The sequence below is a fragment of the Papilio polytes genome, unplaced genomic scaffold (genome assembly GCF_000836215.1).
Source record: "Papilio polytes unplaced genomic scaffold, Ppol_1.0 DF824024.1, whole genome shotgun sequence".
Lineage (NCBI taxonomy): Eukaryota > Metazoa > Arthropoda > Insecta > Lepidoptera > Papilionidae > Papilio > Papilio polytes.
The window spans coordinates 2,474,647-2,500,378 of record NW_013525180.1 but is presented as its reverse complement, the minus strand read 5'-3'; the positions used below and the strand labels follow the sequence as shown (position 1 = coordinate 2,500,378).

The following is a 25,732-nucleotide window of genomic DNA, read 5'->3' as shown; positions in this document are numbered from 1 at the left end:
CTAGCTTCTTTCAAGGAATATCCAGCATTTTATGGTAAGTATTATACCAAAGACGTAATAAAAAATTTAATATTCCGTAGTCGATATCTCCTTGCAAATCAAGATAATAGTAGGAAACTCTGGTTAGTAGCAGATAATTCGGTTTAACGGTTGATTAATTTTTAATTGGGAATTCTAAATTATTGGGATTCATAATGAATATGAGATTTAAAAACATAACCATTCTTTAGGTTACAGTTATATCGATTTTGTGCTGACGTCACATTGGGACTGAACAATACTAGAATATTTAGAGCGCGCGCACACCTTTGGCATAACTATTTAGTTACGCTTTGATTCCTATCAGCTTATATGGAGATGTGCACACTACTAAATGTTTAGTTGCTAAACAGTTGAATGTGCTCGGAAACAGTCGACAATCGCACAATCGTTGTGCGATAGTTTAGTCAAAGGTGAGCAACCGCTCTTAAACGTCAATTAAAAAAATTAGTTATGCCATTTGGACTAAATAACGCACCAATCACACTTCCGCACATTTGAAAAGTGATTATAAATGATATTATACTTTTTATTCAATACGTATCTTTTATGGTACATAAACACAATAAAAGCCTTGAGGCAAATCAGATTATATGAAACTCGGCAAAGCAACTGCAAGAGTAGCTGCTAGGGGCGTCAAAGGAACACAAGCTCTTTGTAACGCATTGTTTGACGACACTGTAAAGAATTGAAAAGGACGGATATAAAAATGGAAAACGTTTTCGAATGTTTTACTTTAAACTTGTATTGGCTTTGTACTTCTCATATTACGAGTAAATACAATGTTTTATAAATGTATTTACTCGTTAACCACAAAACTTCTAGTTAACACAAAAGAGTTTTTTATCATTTTACTACGATATTAAATGATTAAGTGCCTGTCCCACCAAATTGCAAATTATCTTATAACAATCCAGCGTGTAAAATATGTGATGGAAGTATCAGATTTTATTCCCTTATCTGACAGTGACGTCATTTTCAAATTATCTGAGCCTCTATCAGCCAGTCGTAGGACAGGCACTAAATTGTCCTCATTTCTAATTTAAATAAATTATTTTAAAAACTAATTCGTCTTTTGTTTTAGCACGAGATACTAAGTATACCCTACAATATATTGTTACGAATATTATGTTTCAGGTTTCGTAACTTATGTATGTAACTTATACGCTCATGTCATAACCGTGTTTGCTATTATGTCTAGATGAATTACTGTCGGCTTTTAGTCATGTTTTGACTAGTTGAGATATACGTGGTATAGAGTTAACCGCTTTTACAGTATTATAGTAGGCAATCGTAAGTGGTATTATCTCACTAGTTATGTTGTATACTAATATGAAAGTGTACAAAAACCTTTTATATTCTGTTATTAATACATTGATGTGTTTGTGAAGTTTAATTATCAATATGTTTTGCGGAATGATATTTACTTTGTAGCTTTCATCGGATGTTTACATGATGTTCGTTCAAATATTTATTTAAATTGAGTATAATATAAGCTATATTAAAATGTTTGATATTAACATAAATGGATTAACAACACCAACGTATATTAATTTCAATCATACGAAGGTCATAGTTTGTTCTTTTTTTTAGTACATCTCTCTGAGTCCGGACATTTGAAGTTATTCCCTTCTTAAGCGTATTCATAATATCTAACCATCCATGATTCTTTTAATGCTATCGCAGCTAGAATTAGATAATCTGACTTCGTAACCTATTAAAGTAAACAATTTTCTAACAGCTTTGTTATAAACTTGCCTTCTCTTCGCCCTCTAATTTAGATTTCCCTTTCGCTTATAGTGGAAATTACCCTAGTATCGAAATTCTGTGGCAAATCGTTTGAAATGCAAATTGTGATAGCCGAGTGTATTAGTTGATGCTTTATTGGTTCCGCCCCGTTGGGAATTAATGAACTAGGCAGCTATAGTTCTTGTTATTATGTATAATTTGTTAAGATAACATGTTATTAGTCGTCAATGTGAGTTTGCTTCCTTAGGATTGACACAATTACGTTAAGTCATTGATGAGGTTTTTTTACTACTTAATTATTTAGTAGCTTTTACCTTCTACCTGATGACCATGTCCGGGCGGATATACTAAAAACGTACACGACCTTTGTGTTCTTAGACTATGTTATACATCTGAGAACCGTTATGACGTTCTGGAGTAGGAAGTAATAAACAAAATAGTATATTCATACCATGCTAACCTTTTACTTCTCAATTTCACCATTGGTTCATCAGTGCAAATACAGTGTAGGAAATATAAGATTTCTATAAATATATTTTGGTATAATTTGGTATAATATAAATTGGTGTTAGTTTTAGAGTAGACGACGATCAAATAGTTACTGAGTTTGGTAATTCTGCAAGATTTGAAGACAATAAAGCAAAATGCGATAGTTATTTAGTCTAAGATACTAGGACAAGATAAATGTAGGCACGAGCGAGCTTAACACAACGCCATAAATCAATAGCGTCGCCTCCCAGGGAGCGGTAATATTGCGATTACATTAACAAACATTAATGCAAATTCTATGTTATGTATGGCCTAGGGAAATTATTGCGATCAGAGAAACACAATAACAATTACACATTGTTATACATATACAAGAATTTGAAATGTCTAATCAAAGGAATTAACAAATATATTTGAATTTATCAATTGATAGCCTTATAACGAATGTTTTAAGCTAGAAAATTTCACTCAGACCTAAATCATTTGGAAAATCAAGAGGATGTTTGCTTGTTTTAGCTTTATAAAAACTCAGGATTCATCGTTGTTCATTCATCTACCCTTACTAATGTATGGTAAATGTTATTTTTTTTAAATAATAGTAGATTTTTGTTACTTTACTAATATTTCTTTAACCATTTTAATTAAGCTCTAGGCTTGTGCTAGGATATGGTTCACGGCAATAGTCGAACCGGGATTCGAACCCTCGACCACAAGATCAGTAGTCCGTACCTCTAACCATCAAAAGTTTCGTTGAAAAAGAATACAACCCTATTATCCTTGAATGGAGGAACCATCTACATATACGCTTCATCATCCACTTGCCCTTATCCCTTATGGAGGGTCGGCACAGTATGTGCTGCTCTTCCATACATCTCTATCAGCCGTCATATCTGAATCCACTCCTTTCTTAAGCATATCTTCCTTCACACAATCCATCCATACTTTCATCTACATATACGCTTACACACCCGAAACACCGGTGCAGAGGACGCGACGTCCCAGCTACTACGCAGCCATGAAGATCGCAATTTATATGTCACCGTAAAATTTTAAAAATTGTCAGTTTAAAATCCTACTGCAAAAAAACTGTCGTGGATTTGATTAACAATCATTTACACACAATTAAACAGGATTACTTAACCACACTTACATTGGAGTTATAATTGTTAGTACACAACAATTCAATTTATTACCTCTTGTAAGTTTGTAAATTAACCATATTTATAATTTGCCAGTGACACGCATGCGTCTGATGTAATCTGCCGCAATCCCTCGTAACCCTGTGGGGGACGTTTCCTTACATCTGTTACGTACTTTACACGTGATTGTCCTGATGCCTATCTTGTTATGGAAGTCTGCGAGTTTGCATGATTTAATGCCATCTACAACACTGTACCGTATGTTCTAAGAGTTTCCCTTTCATTTCAAATTTAATGTTGCCTTGCTAGCAAGTGTTGCTTTGCGTTTACACAAATCTTTATTAAGATTAAAATGTTTAGTTAACACAAAATTAGTTTGATTAAAGTTTTGTTTGTTTCTACTGATGTGGAAATCATTTTGACTTTTTCTGGTTAATAAAAGGCACATACGATTTTAAACGATAATTTATAGAAAACGATGATCACCTCGGTTCCAGCCGCACGTTATAAAAATGCACATAAAGCTTATTCTAAGATGAAAGAAACGCCTATTTTATAGTGGAATAAAATAACAGTACTTGATAAGTCTATTAAACTAATCTTATAAAGAGATAATTCAGCAAGCGATTATCCAGCGGTAGGTCCGCGAACAACCGCCGAGGCATTAATAAACGTCTGATAACGTTACAGACATTATGTTAATATAAGTGGCAAGTTCAACCAACTAGGTGGTTATTAAGATCGCAATATATCAGAGAACACTTCATAGTCAAAGCCGGTTCTATAAAACGAAAGAATAATTCAAGATCAACTTGCATTAAAGCGCACATGGCAAAAAAAGTCCGCTAAATATATGCAATACCTGAGCCCATAGCGAATGCCTGAAATTAAGTCATCAAGTCGCTCTATAAGGGGCCCGCTCGTGAGCAACCTCTGTTATATTTAACTACAATAAAGAAATATGAAAATCAACTTTATTGTACTTCAGATAGAGTAGGATTTGGATTGTGATTACTTGAGTTTAATAGCGGAAAAAATCGCACAGTCATTCCGTCGACTGCTGAGCGAGACGAATCGCAATGGAGACGTCAATCCCTACCGAGTCCTCGACCAAAAACCAACAAGTACAGTACAAAAAACTAACTTTAACGAAATAGAGTAAACAGAAGATGGAAGTCGTCATGTCGTGATCACGACCGACCGTCGTAGATGTAGAGACAGAAAAAAAGCATAGAATCAACAATCGTTTACGACTTTTTCTACCGCAACTGTTAACCTAGTTACGGACCAGCGCATCTGATAGAAAATAATGTGTATTTTTAGCAGTATTTATATAGCTTGAAGTATCTACTTTCTAAAGAATTCAAGATTTTAAAAACAAAAAACATTGCGTAACATTTATCAATTCACGGAGTACGATGAAAGAGTTACGAAAATAACAAAATAAGGACAATGGCATGTGATCTACTAAAATTACACACTGAATTTTAGAAATACAACTAATTCTGATGTATCCATACAAAATATTTTTCTACCTCCATGTGTACATGATTGTTGGATTTTATATAAATCATTTTTTCATTCATCTCTTTTTACACCCATAAAGATAATTCTATCTTAAGCCAGGTCAATGTAGTTGTTATATTCTCTAATATTCTTCCCTCCTTCTTCTTTATTAGTCTTGTCCATCTATCACATAACTAAATTCTATTAAAATCCTAGCAACTCTAAGATAAACATAAATCATACTAGATTGTACGTGGTCTTTAGATAAGTATCGTCTTTTACAATTTCAATGGATAATTCACAAAGCATTAAGATTCTTGACATCAATTACCAAGAACATTTAAAACTTGATAACATTGAAGTCCTGTTATATCTTTGTTCCTTTCAAATTGTTCCTGTTTGTTTTCATTACTCTCTTTATAAATAAGTTTCTTCACCAAAATAACTTGTTTCTTGCGATACTCTGATTGCTTTTTATTCTTTACTTATGTACTTATAGCAAAATTGCGCTCGAGCTTGATGGGTAAGCTTGTTTTTTAGACATGAAAATCTAGTCTTTGTATTTCCATTTCATTGTAATTGTTTACATATTCTTTGGTAAACTTTTTGGAATAATCAAAGAGTTGGGTACTATCAGGTCAAAAATTTATTGAAATAAGCAAAATAAACTCGAACATTCGCGTACAGTATGTAATGAATTAAATTATAATGTAATTATCCAAAATTTAATATTCTGTTCACTTAAAATTTATAATGGCCTAAACGGTTTGCTAAAACACGCCAAGAGTAGCCAAAAGGTGGCAAATGAAACTAAAATATTCATTGAATTTTAACCACACACCTACTATTTTTGTATGTTTGTGAATTGGATTCTTTTATGTTAATAGCAAAATACGAAATATAAAATTGTATTTTAGCTAGTCAGGAGTTGTAAAAATATTTGCTCACGGCTTTGCTATAGCGAAAAAACATTCCTAAACCCATTGCCGTACAAAGCAAACATCACATGCAAATCCTGCAAACAAATGCTGATCCAATATTTGATTATAAGCATATGTTATGGCACAAACATACCTTTTATTATCAAATAGGGTTAGTAGATTTAATAAGGATTAAAATGAAACTATAAAACGTGTACAATCAGATTAAATTTTATAATAAGTAATAGTGTTAAAAATTAAAATAAGTGAAAATATTGATAGTGACTTTGACAGTGGTAGAGCCAGGTGTAATACCACAACCACACAGAAGACAGGCGTGAAGTGGAAGCAATTCCGCGTTTCGTCTGATGAGTGTGGTGCCGGAGGCCTAATTTTAGTCCCTTTCCCTTTCCACCCTTTTCTTAAGAGGAAAAGATAGGAAGAAAAAGTGGATTTGACGGTGGAGGAGACGCATAGTAAGGGGAAATGACCTCTTTATGTGCGTCTCCTCCTCCGTCGATTCATGGTAGGCAACGCATCTGCAATTGCGGATGTTTATAGGCAGCGGTCGCTCTTCATTTTGGTGGATTCAGGTGGCCGCTTGCTCGTTTGCCACCTTATGTTATAAAAAAAATATATTGATATAATTGTGTCACTATAAATCAACGCTATTGAAAATAAGAGAGAAGACAAAACTATTAACAAAGGCGCAAACTTAGTAGACATTAATTGCCTTCTAGCACTCTCGAAGTGATCCCAAGCACAATTTCACATCCGTTATCCCGCCGGCATTAATGAAGTTTTAATAAATTCGATCAAGACAATCGCTTTCATGTCTAACAGCCGCTTATCTCTTAAAACCAATTCGTATCTTGATTGAGATGAACAGCCGAACGCTGTTTGGTTTGTAGCGTTCAAATTGTAGGTACTAAAAAATAAAAAGAAACACGAACGCTGCCGTGGGGGGCGTGCGCCTGCGGGTGTAAGGTATATCGTAATTATTGTTAGACGAGCGGCGAACTCAAAAACACCGACTCACACGCACACTGATAACTCTATTAACACTTAACACACACATGGGGAGATGTATTCGCGCGTTAGGACTGATACACACACATTCTCGAGTTAACATCATAATTAGGAGCCCCACTGACGTGCGTCGAGCTGTAACGAGCTTAAACAAAATGGCGGCCAATTTGACTCCCATCTAACATAAGGGTACCTATAATGTAACGGAGAATTCGATTTCTTTATAATGAAAAGGATAAATTTGTAGTTTCATAGTAGGTAACAGAAAAAAGTGTTTAAAAAATCTAGGTTTGAGGTGAATTACTATAATTACTTTAAAACTTTTTTTTAAAAAAATGAGCAATAATTTGAATAGCCGGGTTACAGAAGTAAATAGGAGGATTTCCTCTTACTAAATAAAAGGTTAACTCGTGCCTATCCCACAAAATTAACGCTAACACTGAAAATAGAAATATTTTTTTAACAATATACGCTCAAATTCAAATAAGTTTATTTGAATAAGCAAACATAATAAGAGAGCAGACGATTGTAATTTAGAATTAAGACGTAATTTCAACAACAATACCTCGGAATAAAAATAAAAGGTAAATTAATGAAGCAGCGAAGCCACACGCCAGGCCCAGTATATGCTAATGAAGTCTTTATGTATTAAATTCGTTTGGGCATTCATAATTTTCTAACAGTAGCAGGAAACATTTAAATATGACTTAGTCAATGATTAATATTTATAACCGTTCAGAAGACGTTGGCCAGTTTTACTGAAAGGAGTTGAGATCTTAAAAATGTAAATTTAATGAATGAATTAAAATAATTGTAAATAGATTTGAATTGAAGGTTACAAAGGTAGAGGAAGACCGAAGGACGCATGGATGGATTGTGTGAAAGAGCTTAAGAAGGGAGTTGATTCAGATATATTCAGATTAGATACATATATTCAGAAACAAATAAATATGATGGCTGATGTAAATGTACAGAAGAGCAGCACATACTTTGCCGACCCTCCGTAGGGATAAGGGCAAGTTGATGATAATGCTGCGATTTGAATTAAGGGCAAAAGGCGTTTTCAAAACTATTTGATTGCTTATTGAAGAAGTAACTACCATAATTAATATTAATAAGACATGGTTTCCAAAATCGGTTGTTGAAAAACATATGATTATAAATTTTTATAGAACCAGTAAAGAATATTTCAAAACAACGTAGTATTAAATTCAACAATGTAATAGATACAGATAGAAACGAAGAACAGTAAAATAAACTAAACAGAATTCCTGGAAACGCTCCACTGATTTCCTGTCAGATAACACCAACTAAGAAAAATCACATGAATTAACCATTCCTAACAGAGTTGTCGAGCCACCAACTATGTCCGGCTGTTGGCTTGAAAAATAACATACAAATAGAAACTAATCAAGATTGTGGGAAGAGAAATAACTTGGTAATTATTAATACAAGATTATTATCGGAATCGCTATGAGTCTTGTGAGTTCAAAACAAGTTCCCCTCGGATTAATAATGGACGTCAGTCATTAACGCTTCTAACAGTAATTGCCTGGCACTATTATGATGAATTGTTAGATTTTTCGTCGGTATAAATCGGCGTCATCTAACAGTTTCAAGGGATAATCAATCTTAAAACAAATGAATAGAGCACATTATTATAGTTGAATAAATGGTGATCATTATAAACTTTTCTTTTAGTAAAATGTTTACTCTTAAAATATTTTCACATCTTTTAAACAAGCTCACGTAAAAGAAATAGAAACACTCTTCCTCTCGGAACATTATAATGGCATACTTATAAGTAAATAAATTTCTCTTTGAGAAAAAAACTTATTTGTTAACAATTCACAGGAAAGTCGCAAAAAGAACTTTTTTATCTTATTTAAATTGGAGAGTATAACAAATACAGTTAGTTCAAATAGCTCGAGAAGCTTGGAGTTTTTGCAACTGTAGTCCGTCGTGAGCTCTTTTAGTCAAATTGTATAATTTTGCATTAATTTTTGACGAAGTATTCTTCATCCCTACAGTTTTTGCTTAAAAAACTTGTTGTGGGAATTAAAATAATTTTCATTTTCCTTGAGGTAATTATTTAAGATTAGCTTTGGTCGATTTTAAATACAAATTGTTCATTTATTTCGACATTTTTGAATTTCTTAAGTAAAGAATAAGCTATAAAGTTTCATACATTTTGTAGAGGACTGAACATAGTTTTAAACTAGATTCTTTCATTATTTTACGTTTCTTTTTACCTTAATACAGAGCAGTAACTAGATGACCTACAAACATTGCTTTTTTAAAATAAGCCCTAAGAGTACTATTTCAAATTAAATAATCTTTTAACTAAACATTTAACTAAACACGACATTAAAAATAAAAATAGCAATAATTAAATACAAGAATACTAATAAAGGCAGCGACTAAAGGATAAATATAGATTTATGATAATAATTTCACTGAGATATGAGGCGTTAACGATTCAGATCTTTGAAATTGCACACCATTAATTGAGACGTCAAGTTCGTACAGGAAAAGAAAAAAAGTATGGTGCCCCGTCTCCATACTAATTTAGATATCAAACCAATGAGCCCGACAAATCGTTGGCAATTCGTATTGGCTTCGTGGAAATAAGACATCCTTCGTCGCTTTGTTTCTGTGAGTATTTTTAGTCGACGTTTCAATCGAAATCGGTCAGAGTTTGAAGTTTGGAGGTTTTTGTTCGCGATTAGGTTTTGTTTTAACAACATGCGGTTGAAGTTTAAACAGAAAAGTTGAAAATAGGTAACTTTTACATTTTCCAATTTCATTGTCGGATATCATTTTTCTCAAACATATATCCTCTTCCATGCGGGACATAAATACATACATACAGGACAGACAGTAGAGTAACATTTTCTATCAAAAATATATTCAGTGGCCTAATTCGTCGTAATCTTAGCTAAAACAAATAGCTATTTAGTTATGTTTTAAAGGGACTAAATATATACAATAGTTATGTTCTAAAATTAAAAGTAAAACAGAATATGATTACAATTTAATCATTAATTTTTTTATTGAAATATATAATACTAGCTTTCGCCCGCGACTCCGTCCGCGTGATATTTGAAAAAAAAACAAAAAAGAGTGGCCTATGTGCTCTTCCAGACTATTCTCTACATCTATACCGAATTTCATCAAAATCCATTCAGCCGTTTAGGCTACAAACGCTAACAAACATCCATCCATCTAAACATTCGCATTTATAACATTGAGTATGTTTTTTTTAATGATTTTTTTAGTGCATATCGATCAAACCGTAACAATCCGTGTAAAAGTAACGTGAAGGATCTTGGTTAAAAATAATATTTTCAGTAAACTCTTAAAACTATAAATTATACGGAACTTGTGCTATAAAAAAGCGCAAAGAGCATTTTGTTTTATACAGTTTGATAAGTTCCGCTCGTTAAGTAGGAAGATCGATGAGCGAGACTAAATGTAATAATAACTTAAGTTAAAGCTAGCTTCAAATTCGAATCATTAGTGAATAATGAATTTAAATACTTTCAATTTAATGATTGGATTGATTAAAATTCTTGGCAGAGTCAGGGGGTAGAGTTATACGCGGGTATGTTAGTGAGCTTTTTTTATAATAAAAGGGGGCAAACGAGCGGCGAGAACACCGAGGTGGTCAGCGAGGACCATGGACATCCGCAACACCAGAGGAACTATAGATGCGTTGCCGGCCTTTGAGGACGCTTTCATGTATGAAAATTTTGTTGCTATGTTCTGTAGCCTTAATAATTAAATCGATGTTAAAAAGTATCATTCTATTAGTCTTTTCGTTAATAATAATATAGTAGTAATCTGCTTTTTTGTTTATGTATTGATTATCATTGTTATTTTATTATATTTGTGTAAACTCAGAAACAATAACTTGCTTTGATTTTTGCAATAACGAAAAAAAACAGATTAACAAATTCGAAATTCATTGTAAAATGTTGGCCACCCCTGAATAGGCTCGTAATTTGTACCAACTTGTAACTTAATGGGTTTCAGTAATCGAATCGGGACACTTTAGCAATTTAAAATATAACTTGACAACGATAATTTGTGTTTTAATGGTGATTTTATGGAAATTACATGAAAAGACAGTGATTTATGTTGTAACGAAGTTTATTTTAAAATTTCCCCTTCCCTCTTTGAAATCAAATGGCTTTAATTATCGGCTATTTTGATTTATATTCATTCATTAATTACAATAATTTCAAATAATACTAATATTATATAAAGGAAAGATTTGTATTTTTGGATTTTTGTATGTATTCGATTCCCGTAAAAACTACTGGGCCGATTTCAAAATTTCTTTCAACATTAGAAAGGTAATTTATCTGGGAGTAAAGGGTATATGGTTAACATTTTTCATTATTATTTCTTAACACACGGGCGAAGTCGCGAGCATTGGCTAGTTTTAAATAAAGCTTCTAAACGTTATAAGACATTATGAAATAAATACTATATTTTTATCTAAACACGAAACGTAAATTGTAATTTAAATGCAACACGAAATTGCACATTATAATGTCACAGTATAAAATTTCATAGGTCATAAACTTTATATTTGGAACAAAATATGATTTTCTACATCAGTACGTTCAGAATTCTTATGAGGGGAAGTGAATTGGAACTGACCCAGACTCATTTCCATATTATCCAGACTATGGCATGGGTCGAGCGATATATTAAATAACACTGGCATAGATACGATGCAAAAAGGTCACTATGCATAATCTTCTTTATGACATCACTTGCCTACTGACTCTAATAGCAGTCATAAACATGAAGTGTACAGACGTGATTGTGCATGAGTTTTGTTAATCCACAGCGACTTTTATTGTATAACAAAGCGAATTGCTCTGATCATATATTATGAAGGCTATAAAATTTTCATAGAGGACACGCAGGGAAATATAAATTAGACGCACAAGGGGTTGTTCATTTTGATTTTGTTGAAACCTTTTATTTAATCATGATATTAAAAACTTGATGAAAATTGACTTCCATTAAAATGAAGCATATATTTTAATGAATCCGTTAGCAATTTAATGATATATCAGGATTAATTAAAATGTGAAGATATGCCAATAATTTATTTCTGCATTTTAGAGAAAGATGTAAAAAATGTTTTATGAACCGAAACATAACTTTGGAGTAATTTAAGTGCTTTAAGTGTAATTTATCCAGAATACTTTTAAGTCTGCTGTTATCAAGTTGAAGATCTGTTAAATGTCTTGTGATACATTGTTAATAACATTAAAACGCTATAAAAGTAGAACCTAATTAATTACTGAATCGCATACAAGTTGGGTAATCTGAGAGCACCATGTAAAGGTATCTGAGTGTAAAGATTGTCTTCGTGAATAAATTATGGCGCTGTAAAGTATGATAAACGATGTGTACATATATGAACGCAGTCGTACACCGCGTGATATGAGGGAAGCGATATTAAAAGTGATGCGGAGTTGAGAAATGATGTCGCTACTTTTGTTGCAGGCTGTAGATACGACTAACATTAGTCGCAGCGGGTGGTATAAGGCGATAGGGTAACGTAATAATCTATCTCGACCAATTTAAAATGATACATCGAGAGTAACTTTTGTAATATATTAAAGCGATTTGATAAACACTTTGAGGTGTCTTTTCAAACTGGTTGTCTTGCCGACACTATTGCTCACGAATGTAATAATTATGATGTCAAATTATTAATCATGTTGCAGACGTTTTTAAATTATAAGAAAATTATGAATGAAGGTTCTAATTAAAATAGATTTTTTTAATAAATTGAAATATAATATTTGTTACAACAGGAACAAGTTAGGAGCAAGTTTATAGTTTATAGTTTCCAGGGTTTCAACTATAAATTTTCATTAAATTGAAAAAAAAAAGTTATTATCTGAAAGTCAACCTTAGATCCCTTGTAAGAAATAACAGTCATACTTAGTCATTTCATTCAGTCAATTGTATATTCCTCTACTAAACCTACACTAAGGGACTCGCTTACAACTGAATATGGCAAATAGTTTTCCCAGAAATCAGGATACAGTATGTGGTTAAGTGAAATGGTTAAGTTGATAAAGTTAAGCTTAGCAAATGGTAAAGTTACACTACGATATAGAGCTACGAAATGCACAGAGAAGATTAATTGGAATCAGATCCAAGTAGTACGTGGTACAGTTTCCGATGTTTGCATCGGTTTCTCAATACGGTTTAGAACTAATATATAATATAGATATATTCAATATATCTTTGTAAACATAAAATAAATAACATGTTTTACATTCTTTCTTGACATTATTACAGATTTCGACTGACGTATGTAGGATTTATAAATACGCAATATACTAAAATATTTGTTTAGTAAGGAGACTTAACATTTTGCCTTTATATTAACTTTCCTGACAAAAAGAAAAATAAACTACGTTTTAGTTTTTGTTTAAGTAATTACAGAGCACTTTAAGTAGTTGTATTATAAACAGGGAATACAAGCGATCTCTGATCGGAATATCGATTTAAAGGAAGCGACAACAAGAAGTGGCATTAACAATCGGGCGATTGCACGCAATTGTTTTATAATGTCACCGGTCGATTGTAAACTTTGTACGTTTTTATCTCTACTTATATATATTGTAATAAAGCGTAAACACACACTTCTTTGTTGCCTAAGATGTCTGCAACTGCAGCATATTTTTAAAAAATTCTTTTTTTTTAATAAAAAGCCTTACACTTACGTCATGCTTTAGGTTATATTTTTTCACGCCATTATACTTAGCGGGTAAATGTTTTGGATAAAAACCCTAATGTGGTAAAGAGACCATAAGTTGCTGCCAACATCAAGGAAGCAAGATTGTCAAGGTTTGTCATGTCATGTCATTTTGACAATTGCTATTGATAATTTAACAAATGTAAACAATAAAATCAAATGTTCATAATCTCATGCGGATGAAGCCGCACGGGAACAGCTAGTTGTGAACTAAAAGTTGAAGCTTTTGTTGGAAATTATATTTTCTGATAGTTTATGAACTCTCGAAATTTCTTAAAATGGAAAATTTGGAATTTTTTAAAGTTCGGACTTGTTTTTAAAACGTTTATGTGTTATATTTTACAATTCATTAACAATTTTTACAGCACTTGCCAAATAATTTACTGACTTATGCCTAGTACAATTATGAAATGGCGAAATTCAATATCCGTCGGTAACACACAGCAGGATGCTTTGTAATCTGCGTCCGAACGACATCAGACTTAACTTGTTTTTAATGATCGCAACGTTGAAATGGTTTTTCTTGTGGTAGTCATTATAATTGAGATTAAATAAATTGAGTGACATGTAATTAAAATGTTTACCAGAAGTATGTTAAAAGAATATTAAATATTTTAGGGTAAATTAAACTTATAAAAAAAAAGTGAGTATCTGAAAGGCAACTACATGATTTCGCCGTACTTAAGGTATTCATTTATGAATCGGTCCTTGAGAGACTTCTTAATAAGTCATCAAAAACTTGTTTTGTTTAAAAAAAACAATAAAACTTCGTTCGGATCATCAATAACGGGTCGTCATTTGAACCTCACGAAATGCGAGTTTAATGTATGTGGATGAAACATTTACTGTGGACGATCCCCGATCCCCGCATGCCGGACATCCTTCCCCGTGCAGGCACTACGTCCCCCGCGCCAGGCACTTCGTCCCCCGCGCCAGGCACTTCGTCCCCCGCGCCAGGCACTTCGTCCCCCGCGCCAGGCACTTCTTCCCCCGCGCAGACACTTCGTCCCCCGCGCAGGCATTTCCCCGCGCTTTGTGGCTGGCAAAGCTCGCTCGACGCAATTAACCATATTGTTGTATTAATCGGATTTCTCGTCGAGTTACACCGCGTCCGTTGATGCACAGATAAATATCTTCTTATTGCCTATTTACTTTATGATTTATGTACGTCGTCGTGTATTAATGTCGGCTAAAATGGCCGTTCTCGTATTCATAGTTTTCTTGCATTACATATTTGGTTTTATTGTAAAAGCAAATGAACCGTCATGTATATTGTATTGCCATAATTACTTTTTAAAACGTTGATTAAGGACAATCAAGTACTATTTAAAAGTTGCAATTCTTTTATGTTAGAAGTGTAGTCAATGCAAGTTTCATATGTAATAAAAATATGGTTCGCGGATAAAAGTATTTTTTCCAGTCGTAAATAAATAATATTTTTATACATAACTAGCTATGGCCCGCGACTCCGTCCGCGTGGAGTTCAAAAAAACAAAAGTTAGTAGCCTATGTGTTCTTCCAGACTATCCTCTACATTCATGCCAAATTTCATCGATATCCTTTTAGCCGTTTAGGCTACAAACTCTAACAAAAATCCATCCATCCATCCATCTATCCATCTAAACTTTCGCATTTATAATATTAGTAAGATACCATAAATATAGATAAGGACGAAGGTAATAATGATATAAACAAAAATTCTGTTAACCTTAATACCGTATGTTTGTCAATAGTTTTGCAACAAACCAGTCCATTCCCATTCGTAAGCGAAGATTACGGATGCAGAGGGAATCGAGTCAGGATCATCAAAGGCACGTTTGCGATTGAATACGGAAGCAGGAAAACGGATTAGATTTTGTTCACAAATGGACATTTAAATCACACACGCTACTAAAACCTGTATGAATTAATATATATCTATGCTAATATTATTAAAAGGAAATCTTTGTATTTTTGTATGTATTGCATGCTGGGCCACTTTACAAAAAAATAAATTATCGCTGAGTAACATAGCTTATAATTTTAAATTTCACGTGGACGAAGTCGCGAGCAACAGCTAGTTTATAATATTTAGTATAATACATAGATTGTCTTGTTTACAATAAATTAATTTTTGTTTAATGTACGTACAAAGAATTTTTCAAACAATTTGAAAATTTCCTACATTTTCTTCAAAAACTCTTAGTTCTCTGTCGTTGCAACTTCGCCCGCGCGAAATTAAAGAGTAAAAAAAAACATAACCTATGTAACCCACTGATAACGTAGCTTTTTAATGAAAAAATTAAAATCGGCCCAGTACTTTTTTTTATAACATAATGTGGCAAACATGCAAGCGGCCACTTGAATCCGCCAAAATGGCGAAGCGACCGCTGCCCTTAGACATCCTCAATTGCAGATGCGTTGCCTACCTTTATCCGACAGAGGAGGACACGCACATAAAGAGGATATTTGCCCTTCCTATGCATCTCCTCCTCCGTCAAATCCACTTCCCCTTCCCATCTTCTCCTTAAAAGAAAAGGGTGGTAAAGAGTAAGGGACTTAAATTAGGCCTCCGGCACCATACTCATCAGACGAAACACGGAATTGCTTCCATTTCACGCCTGTCTTCTGTGTGGTCGTGGTATTACAACGGGCGCGAGTATTACTTTTTTAGTTATTTCAATACATACAAAAATACTAAAACTTTTTTCTTTATAATAATAGTATAGATTAAAATTGTCCCTACCAAGTTAAAAATCTAGTTGTTTTACATCAATGTCAAAGAATTTATCATAATCAAGTCTGATACGTGATTCCTACTGAATATGAGCTTAGCTATCAGCACATTTGTTCCCAATTAAAGCGTTGAAATACACACTGGGAATTCCTTTAGTCGGCCCCGTAATTAATATCTCCTGAATGCTCTCACTCAGCACATGTGGGAGTCGGGTTACAGATTTATTGCATACTTATTATTGTATTTTGATTTTTTGATTACGTGTTAACTAGTTAAGCGCCATTAGCCTAATGGTGGTACGGATTTCCTATCACGTGATCCAAGATTCGATTCCCGCCTTGACTATTGTCATCCACATCCTAGCACAATATTAGTAAATTTAAAAAAATGTATTAACATTAAAAAAGTTTATTTCTAGGAATCTGACTAATATTATAAATGTGAAAGTTTGGTTGGATGTTTGTTAGAGCCTAAAAGGCTGAACGGATCTGGATGAAATTTGGCATACATGTAGACGATAGTCTGGAAGAACATATAGGCTACTTTTGTTGTTTCTTTTGTTTTTATTAATACCACGCGGACGGAGTCGCGGGCGGAAGCTAGTTTAATTATAAAATCGTAATTTGTCTTCCATTATAGTTTAGTCCAATGATATCCAAAGTAGGCTAAGGCATCTTGGGTTCCTTGTATTGGTAGGGAAGAACTACGACGTGAAATTAGTTAGAGGCTTCACAAGTTGACGAAGAAATGTAGCTTGGTGCTCATCGAAACCAGTAAAATTTAAAAAGAGTATTCTATGAGAAAAAAGTTTGAAAATCTCTGGTCTAAGAGGCAATGCTATAAACTTTTTTGTTTAATTTCTTCACAGCATTGACGCCCCAATTATCTTTGTCACAAAAAAGTAGAATTAACATCCTTAATTAAAATTTATGTTCTATTGTAATAAAATATTTTTTGTTGACAAAACTGTCTTCCTTTCTTAATTACTGAGTCAATAAAAATGAAATGTGTATACAAAAAGAAATGACCAACGGACGGTCACACAAAACAGTAAATTTAAAATGCAACACGATATCACATAAAGATAGTTTCACACTAGGGTAACAGTGACACAGATAGTCGCCTATTCAGTATTACAATTGTTCAAACACACACTTACTGTATTGTAATTATCTTTCTAGACTTAGACAAAGAGATATTTCTAGTTTTACCTATATATGTCGAATTCTAGTCACGTATTAATTCCCATACATTTTGTCGATTCTATTAGCGATATTTATTATTATTATTTGTTAAGCTAGCGCTTGACCACGATCCCACCTAAAGGAGGTGACGATGCAGTCGATATTTAATCGATATCGGTATTAAAAAGAAAAGTCTATGAGATTTATGTCTCGGCTACAATCAACAGAAGTACTACCGCTTCTGTCCTGCTCTGCTTTCTTGTGCAGCCCTAGTATAAAAGGTACCTAACATCCATTTTTAATTACAAAAGGTTCCGCACCTTGTCATATCCGCTTCGTTGTATAAACAGAGACCGAACAAACAAACCATTTTTTTAGGGTGGCGACTTTGTTATCAATGTTTCGTTAGCCCGACACGCTTAAAGATAATGGTCGAAGCGGTCAATATTTGAAAATCCATCAGGGACGTGCTAGTAACGGCTTCTTAATTTTATACCGGTTTTAACATGCAGTCCATTAACTAAAAAAAATCATTGATCATAAGAAAAACGGATGTGAAAGTGACTCCACTTTTACCTTTATCGTTATTCATTGTAGATTTTATGCATCGCAATCAAATCTATACACCTAATAAAATTGGAGTGTCTGTTTCTAATATAAAAAGAATATTTCGGAAAGACGAAATCTGGAAATTTCGAAAACAACGGAAATAGCATTTAAAATTTTGTTGTCTGTCTGTCCGCAAGCCGCGTTTGTTCCGGTTAACTCCGAAACGGCTGGGCCGATTTCGACTGGACTTCCACTGAAGGGTAGCTGACATAGACGGGCATATTATAGGCTACTTTTTGACCGACTTCCCAAAAAAGGAGGTACTTAATTCGTCTGTATGTTTTTTTTTATCTTAAAATTGCGTAGACGATGTTGCGGGCATTAGCTAGTTTAAATATGAATTAAAAAGAAATTTAGAAAATTGCTGTAATTATTTAAATTAAATTTTAAACGTATTATCTGTAAGAACTCTCGCAGAAGCGAATCCAACAAATCTAAGTCAGAAATGAAATAATATTAGAACAGTTGTAGAAAGTTAGGACTTGATCTCATTTAAAGTTCAACGATAAATCCTAAAACGAAATTGTTCGCACAAACGCCCTAGTAAATAAAGATAAAAGTATTTAATCAGTACGCTCCAAAACTCATGACCTGCTTCCGAAAGCAAAAAACTTTTGGCATGACTTATTTGTATTGCAAAGTTTTCTACAAATTAAGGAAACTGGAAATTTGATAACATCAAAAACATTTCATCACTGAGAAGTAACAGCGTAAAACATTAAACCAGTAACTATATTAGTCTTTACCTTCTATAATATAGTTTTTTACTAATGATTATGTATAAATACCTTAGTATTTGTGTAACACGACTGGCTGGTTGGAGATTACCTGTAAACATAAAAATTAAAAAATTTAAAGCCATCAATTACAACGGATTGAGACGTATAATATTTGGGCTTTTTAGATGTCCTATCAGAAGATACATTAAAATTTGACACTGCATTAGTATTAATGGAAGATTATTACGGCTTAATAGTGAGTGTAGGTGTAGCATCAAAGAAACGTTATGCGTTTCGGCTAACCATTCCGAGATAAAGGCGTGTTATTGAGACGCCTATACTCTTAGAATGGTAGATTACAATTTTATTTACTGCCTCAAAACGTTTGATAAAACATGTCTTAATTAACCAAGCGAGAGGACCCGTACCGCATGCTTTTAGTAGAAAAACTATAAACTATCGAATGAGTTCAAAAATTTGTTCTAAAATGTATTTTATTACGAATAGTGTAAAGTTTGAAATTGATTTCGAATTGAAGAAATTTAATCGATCACAAAACATGTATAATATAGCACTATTTAATATATCGGTAACGGGTGCTTTACATGTGTTTTGTCGGCAACCACTATCCATTTGCTTCGGAGGTGATTAGAAAATGTATTTCTACGCATCGTATCTTAAATAAATCATTGTCCTAAATAAGAAGAAAATATAGCTATTTCAAAACTACTGGCTAGATTTAAAGGTTCATTATGGATATCGGTCTTGAATTGTCTACTTCTTTTAAATTAGATTTCAATGCTGTAGAGTACAAAGTAGACAAAGTCCTTTACATCGGTTAGAGGGATATTTATTTGAAGGAAGTCGAATCAATCACAACTGGTAATCCTGTTAGGCTATAAACAAACTCGGACAAATGCCGATAAAGCTGAGTTTTACGATCTGCCACCTCGTTTATTACAAAAAGCGTTCGGGCGAAACAAAAGTAAAGGGAAACGAGTATTAACAAATAGGACCGCACTCAATAGCATTGTTACACTAACAAATTTACGATACGATACCAGTCGATACAGTATTGGAATATTTGATGTCATTAGTGTTGTATCGTTATCGACTTATGGTCTGATTTAGATTTATTTACGACATCCCGATTCGGGCTATTGTATAGTTTAATGATCTATGCTTTTATTACTTGATTTATCACTTTATTTTCTAGTTATTTATCATTCGATCCTATCACGTTTACTGGATTATATCCTTTTTATTTAGTTATCCTTTGTTTTTATATCTTAATTTTTGTTACTAAACCAATTTATTAACATTATAATTTTCAATCTCATCAAATGTCTTTTCACATACATAATTAAGAATAGCATCATTTCTATAATTTTAACGATTACCTTATCACTCTGGCATCGAAATTTCTTCAAATATTTTGGTCCTTATTTATTTTTAAGTCAAAACTTGATTTAATTTCTATTAATAATGGAAAAGGGAAATAAATCAAAAACTCATTCTTCGTCTGAATACTCCAATAGAATAAATGATCGTGAAAGCTCATTGTTTCAAGAAGAAAAAAAGCAGGGAGGTTTAAATAATACGAAAGCACTAAAGAAGCTTTTAACAATCATTGAGATAAAAACGTCAGTATGACAACCGACTCACGACCGAATCGGAATCCGAGATTGTCAGGATAGGCAGGCGTGTAACAGATTCGAAACTCCACTGACAGGGTCGTAGCTCTCGTCCCAGTAATAAGATTAATGCTACTCGTGCCCTCGGGCGAGATAAGATTTCTTAGCTGTGGAAATAAAGAAAAATGCAAGACGTCGAACCGGCTGTTACATATTACGTGCTTACAGCACTCGGTTTAAAAGTAAAAGTAAAAGGTTTTGCCAATTCTAAATTTGTCAATATGCAGTATATATTGCTTCTGTCGCTATTTTTATTACCACTCCTGCTATTGATGTAAAACTGAAAAGCTACAAGTTCGATTAATATCTTAACAATAATACAAACATCAGCATCAATTAAATGTATCGACAGTAATGAATGTTTGCACTAGTAAGAGTTAATACAGGTCTTGATGTAATTTTTAAAACAACAAACAATTAGGTTTCAATTCACCCGTATCTAGTTACAAAATGCACGATAAAATAAATCAAAGGAACAATTCTTTTACTTCCGCCTCCAGCGTTATCAATCTCATCAGATATAACTATTTCGTGTGTATTCGGTGTACGGTGATTGACGTCGGATACTTGTGGAATTGCTTTCGTAACTTCGTTCACTGTTCCATCAACGATCCCACTAAAGCTATGATTGTTTGATAGAATCGTAGGCAAGAGGCCATTACCCAGATTATAAGAAAAGTATTTCGAATACGCTCAGCGTTTACGAGAACTCCCATTAGAGGAATTGTCTCGAATTTTGTAGCGCCTTGGGATTTTAAAAGGAACAAGAATGCGAAGGGCTCGAAGAATGAAGAAATTAACCCGAAAACGGTTGAACAGCGGGAAGATCGCTTAATCGTCGACGCGACAGAACCGGTCTTTACGATGAGAGGTCAGCGGGCGCAAACTTTGTTCTGATCACTCGGATTGTTTATTATTTATGTTTTTCGTGTGGTATTGACTGAGCTTTACCGTCTTAATTCATTTGATTGTTAAGTTAAATCTATTAATCATAATCTTGTATCTTGTCCCGATAATTTTGCATTTGCTTAAAGTAGTAAGCATCATTCGGGACTTTCCAGTATATTAGTTATACATAGCAATACTCTTTCTTCACTAAAATGAATGAGACGAAAATTTTTCCAAAAAAAAATCTTTTAAGCAATGAAATTGAAATTCAATGCATAAATTACGTTCGTTCCGAACAGGTCGGATATAAGACAAGGCGAAAGGCAAATACCCGTGTATTCGCATGAATTATATAACAACGTACATAGAGCCGAGAGCATCTTCTGTGAGGTATGAGATCGTGCCTCTTGTCTGATTAAAGAATCACAAGCACTTTGTTATTTTTTTTTTTAGAAATGTGATATCTAAAATCTTTAAATACTAATATACTTGTAGGGAAACTACTAAATGCTGTTTTTACGTTATTTTATTTGGCCATCATTAAGACATCTACAATAAGCTGCAATCACTTTCCAATCTAGGTATTAAGATGAAAATGTTGTATGAAATTAAACGTACTCTTTGAAAATCATCATTGTTATATATCATAATGCTTTTTTAGTTTAATTATTTTATTTTTGGTTACCAAAAATTTTTCGTATTTTTATTTTTGTATTTCAATATTTTTGTCTAAAATCTTATTACACCCGTGACTTAATTATAGATACGTTTCTGAACGTGAACAGAGTATAAAATATTGTGATACATATCTAAAAGGTATCAAAAAGTAACTCAAAGCGAAAAGTTTTATCGAATATTATTATCTCGCGATTAACATAAATTTTATTCGTTACCCGATGACAGGACGGACCGCCTACCTAAAGGCACCTTTTTACAAGTTCAAAGGTCGTTGCCGTATTTACTAGCTGTTGCCCGGGACTTCGTCCGCGTGGTATTAGAATTTTACTCTGTATCTCATGGTTAGCAGTAAGGTAACTCTTTTAGAGTTAAGCTCACCTGTACAACCAATTTTCAATACATATTTATTGTAAATTGTTTTCCTTGTGTACAAAGTATAAATAAAGAAATAAAACATATGGACTATATAAATACCAAAAGGCTACGTATCCCTCGGGAACCTTACATTTCTCGGGGATGAACCTTATCCCATATGTACTCCAGACTTTGCTTTATATCTTTACTGTTCAATAAGATATGTTGAACCGTTGCAGAATGATCAAGTAAACATTAAAAAACTAAATGCATGAATCCCACGGGAACCGTAACTATTCCCGGAATAGAAAGTAGCCTATGTATTCTAAGCCTGTGCCAAATTTCATGGAGATCCGTTCAGCCGTTTAGGCTACAAACGCTAACAAACATCCATCTTCGACTAGTGTGTAATATTCGCGGGTTTGTATCTAAGAGTGTTAACATTGTGGTGTGTTGTAGCCGAAACATCAAATTATGAAGATGGAGATTTCATCTTAATAGTATTCATTCCCGAATTATTATGAAATCTTTCTACTTTATTGATTTTGTAATTAGTTACAAGTTACGTGAAATATCAGTTTAAATGAATACAGTTTAACTTAAACATTTGTTTTTATAGTTAAATGTTTATTACCGATTTACCTATAAAATGTTTTACTTTTAAAAATAAATGAAATACAGAACCGTATAAGACGTTTCACACTCGGTGTTGTTTTTTAATATCGTGGATTGTAGTCAGGTACGATTTGAATAATGCCGTCAAGAAAGCCGGGGATGAAATAAACAGCTTAAGAATGAGAACCGAAATAAATATTACCTTGATTCAGTTTTATATTCATTTATTGTACATCGGAATATAAATTCTTTGAAATATTAACTTCCAGCACAAATGGTGCTTTAATTTATTCAACTTTGTATTTATAAGTATGGACATGTTATGCGACGAGACGATGGGGACATAAACCAGAAAGTGTTAAGATTGAATGTGGCTACAAAGGAAGAGGAAGACCGAAGAAAGTATTGATGGATTGTGTGAAAGAGGATATGCTTAAGAAAGGAATGAATTCAGATATGACGGCTGATAGAGATGTATGGAAGAGCAGCACATACTGTGCCGACCGTCTATAAGGGATAAGAGCAAGTGGATGAAAATGTTGTTATAAGTATATCAAGGTACAGTCATAAGTTAAAAACATTTAAATTTATTGAGTCGTATTTCAATTTGTATAGTACCTTTGTACAGAAACATTAATAAAAAATGATATAATAAGCAAAGAGGAGACGGTTTTTGTGACAGCCAGCAGCTGTTCAGTAATTCTTTTGGACTCTAATCAACGATCATGACTACTGGTGGTCCGTTGTGGTTGTGGAAATAATTCCATGCAAATATAAAACAAGTACTTACAAATATACGGTTTTTATTTTGCATTCCAGTAATCAAATCCAGCACTGTATTAGGAACGTCTAAATATACATTGGAACCCACAGAATGCATACAGTTGCTGGACCGGAAAAATGTAAAACAAACATAATATAAATCACTTTGTACTAATTTATTTATAATCGGGACAAATCAGAAATATCTCCAAAAAAATTTAAAATATCAAAAACATTTAAGACAAGACCCCGATGCGATCAAAGGCCATACATTTACCAGCGTACCGGCGTGTAATGGAATAGCTTTGATCAAAAGAGAAAGCGATGCGCATGTTTATAGACGATACCTCTTGTTTACAACGGGGACCTTTTGCTGCCAGTACTTTAGTTAAATTCACTGAGATTCACGATTGTATAAAATGCTACTGCATTTGCTGCTGCAGCCTTAAAGTGTTTTAGTAATAATTTATGATTGAAATAAACGATCAAGAAGATGGACCATTTAGGAATCTGGTTTTAACTAGATTTTATGAGAACTTTGATTAGAAAGAAAAAACAAAGAAAGCGTTCAAGAAGACAATAAGTTTTGTAAAGAATCCGATATTTAAATTCTAAGATTTGCTTACGCAATCGCATTAATTGCTTATAAAAAATTTCTTAATACAATTTACCAGTTCAATAAAATGTCAGAATAAAACAATCAAAGATTGTTCTACATAAATTGTTCAAACCTGCTTCACCTTTATCGTCCTCATTTCTGACAGAAGCCTACCCCTTGATACCCTGGAGACCGAAAACAAATTGATAAGAGGACTCCGATCGATCATACGAAGTCTCGACCCACGTGTCTGACTAATCCATTATATCCTTCCAGTTAATAAAACGCCGTCGAGACTTATTTACAAATTGATAAATACGATACGCTACCGGAGTGACGACGTGTCAACGATAACACGACAAACAGACGCTTTTTATGATAGCAGGCTTTTTGCTCCAATTTTATGTAAGAACATAAAGCATAAGAAGAATGAAATGTAGAGTACATTTGCAGGTTTAATATTGCACAATCAATGCAGTCTTATCCTTTGAAATAAAGTAGTGTTTCTACAAAGTATTTGTTCGAAGTTCGAAAAAATGTTAATAAAAAAATTCTTTGTTCAAAAGGAAACTAACCAATCTATGAAATACTGCAAATGTTGATTTAAGTTGATAGCATCATTTACTTTCTCGGACGGAGAAAATGAGTAGTTGACTTGAAAATAAACCAGAAAGACATAAAGCAATATCAGGCGAATCTAATGAACTTGTCAGGCGGCGGGAATTTAAAGGTGCAGAGAACTGGCTCGGAGTAATTAAAGGAAAATCGTGCTTATTGCATCGCTAAGAATCGTTGCCGTTTGTACGAAAATTATAGGTTGATTGGCTCGTTATGTGAGGAACACAAGGTCTATATTTGCATGCGATACTAACGAGCATGGCTATTCCATGTCGCCTACTGTGTGCATATAAATTGTATGTGCCGTAATTAAGCTCCTTGGACTTGTGAATGTGTTCATTAATGTTGGTTCATTTGTAAATGACAATAATGTTTATTTATCTAACTAATATAAATGCAAAAGTTGAGAAGGATGTTTATTAGAGTTTGTAGCCTAAACTGCTGAACTAATCTCAATAAAATTTGGAATAAATGTAGAGGATAGTCTCAAGGAACACACGGACAGAGTTGCGGGCGAAAGTTAGTTGTATACTAACGTAGTTCTTAAATACAATTAAAGTAGGCGAAGACTAAGTTGTTTCTGACTCAATTTTTTTGTTCATAGATCATATTCTTCCAATTAATTATAAC

General features: G+C 33.3%; 1 protein-coding gene across 3 annotated transcripts in view; it reads right to left on the bottom strand.

The window, feature by feature from the left end:
* LOC106101173 overlaps positions 1 to 25,732 on the bottom strand; it is a 103,877-nt gene that overhangs the window by 50,259 nt on the left and 27,886 nt on the right. For all 3 annotated transcript variants that reach the window (XM_013280315.1, XM_013280317.1, XM_013280318.1), the window contains exon 3: positions 18,965 to 19,004. The gene's annotated coding sequence lies outside the window, so the exon portion shown is untranslated. The remainder of the gene's footprint in view (positions 1 to 18,964; positions 19,005 to 25,732) is intronic.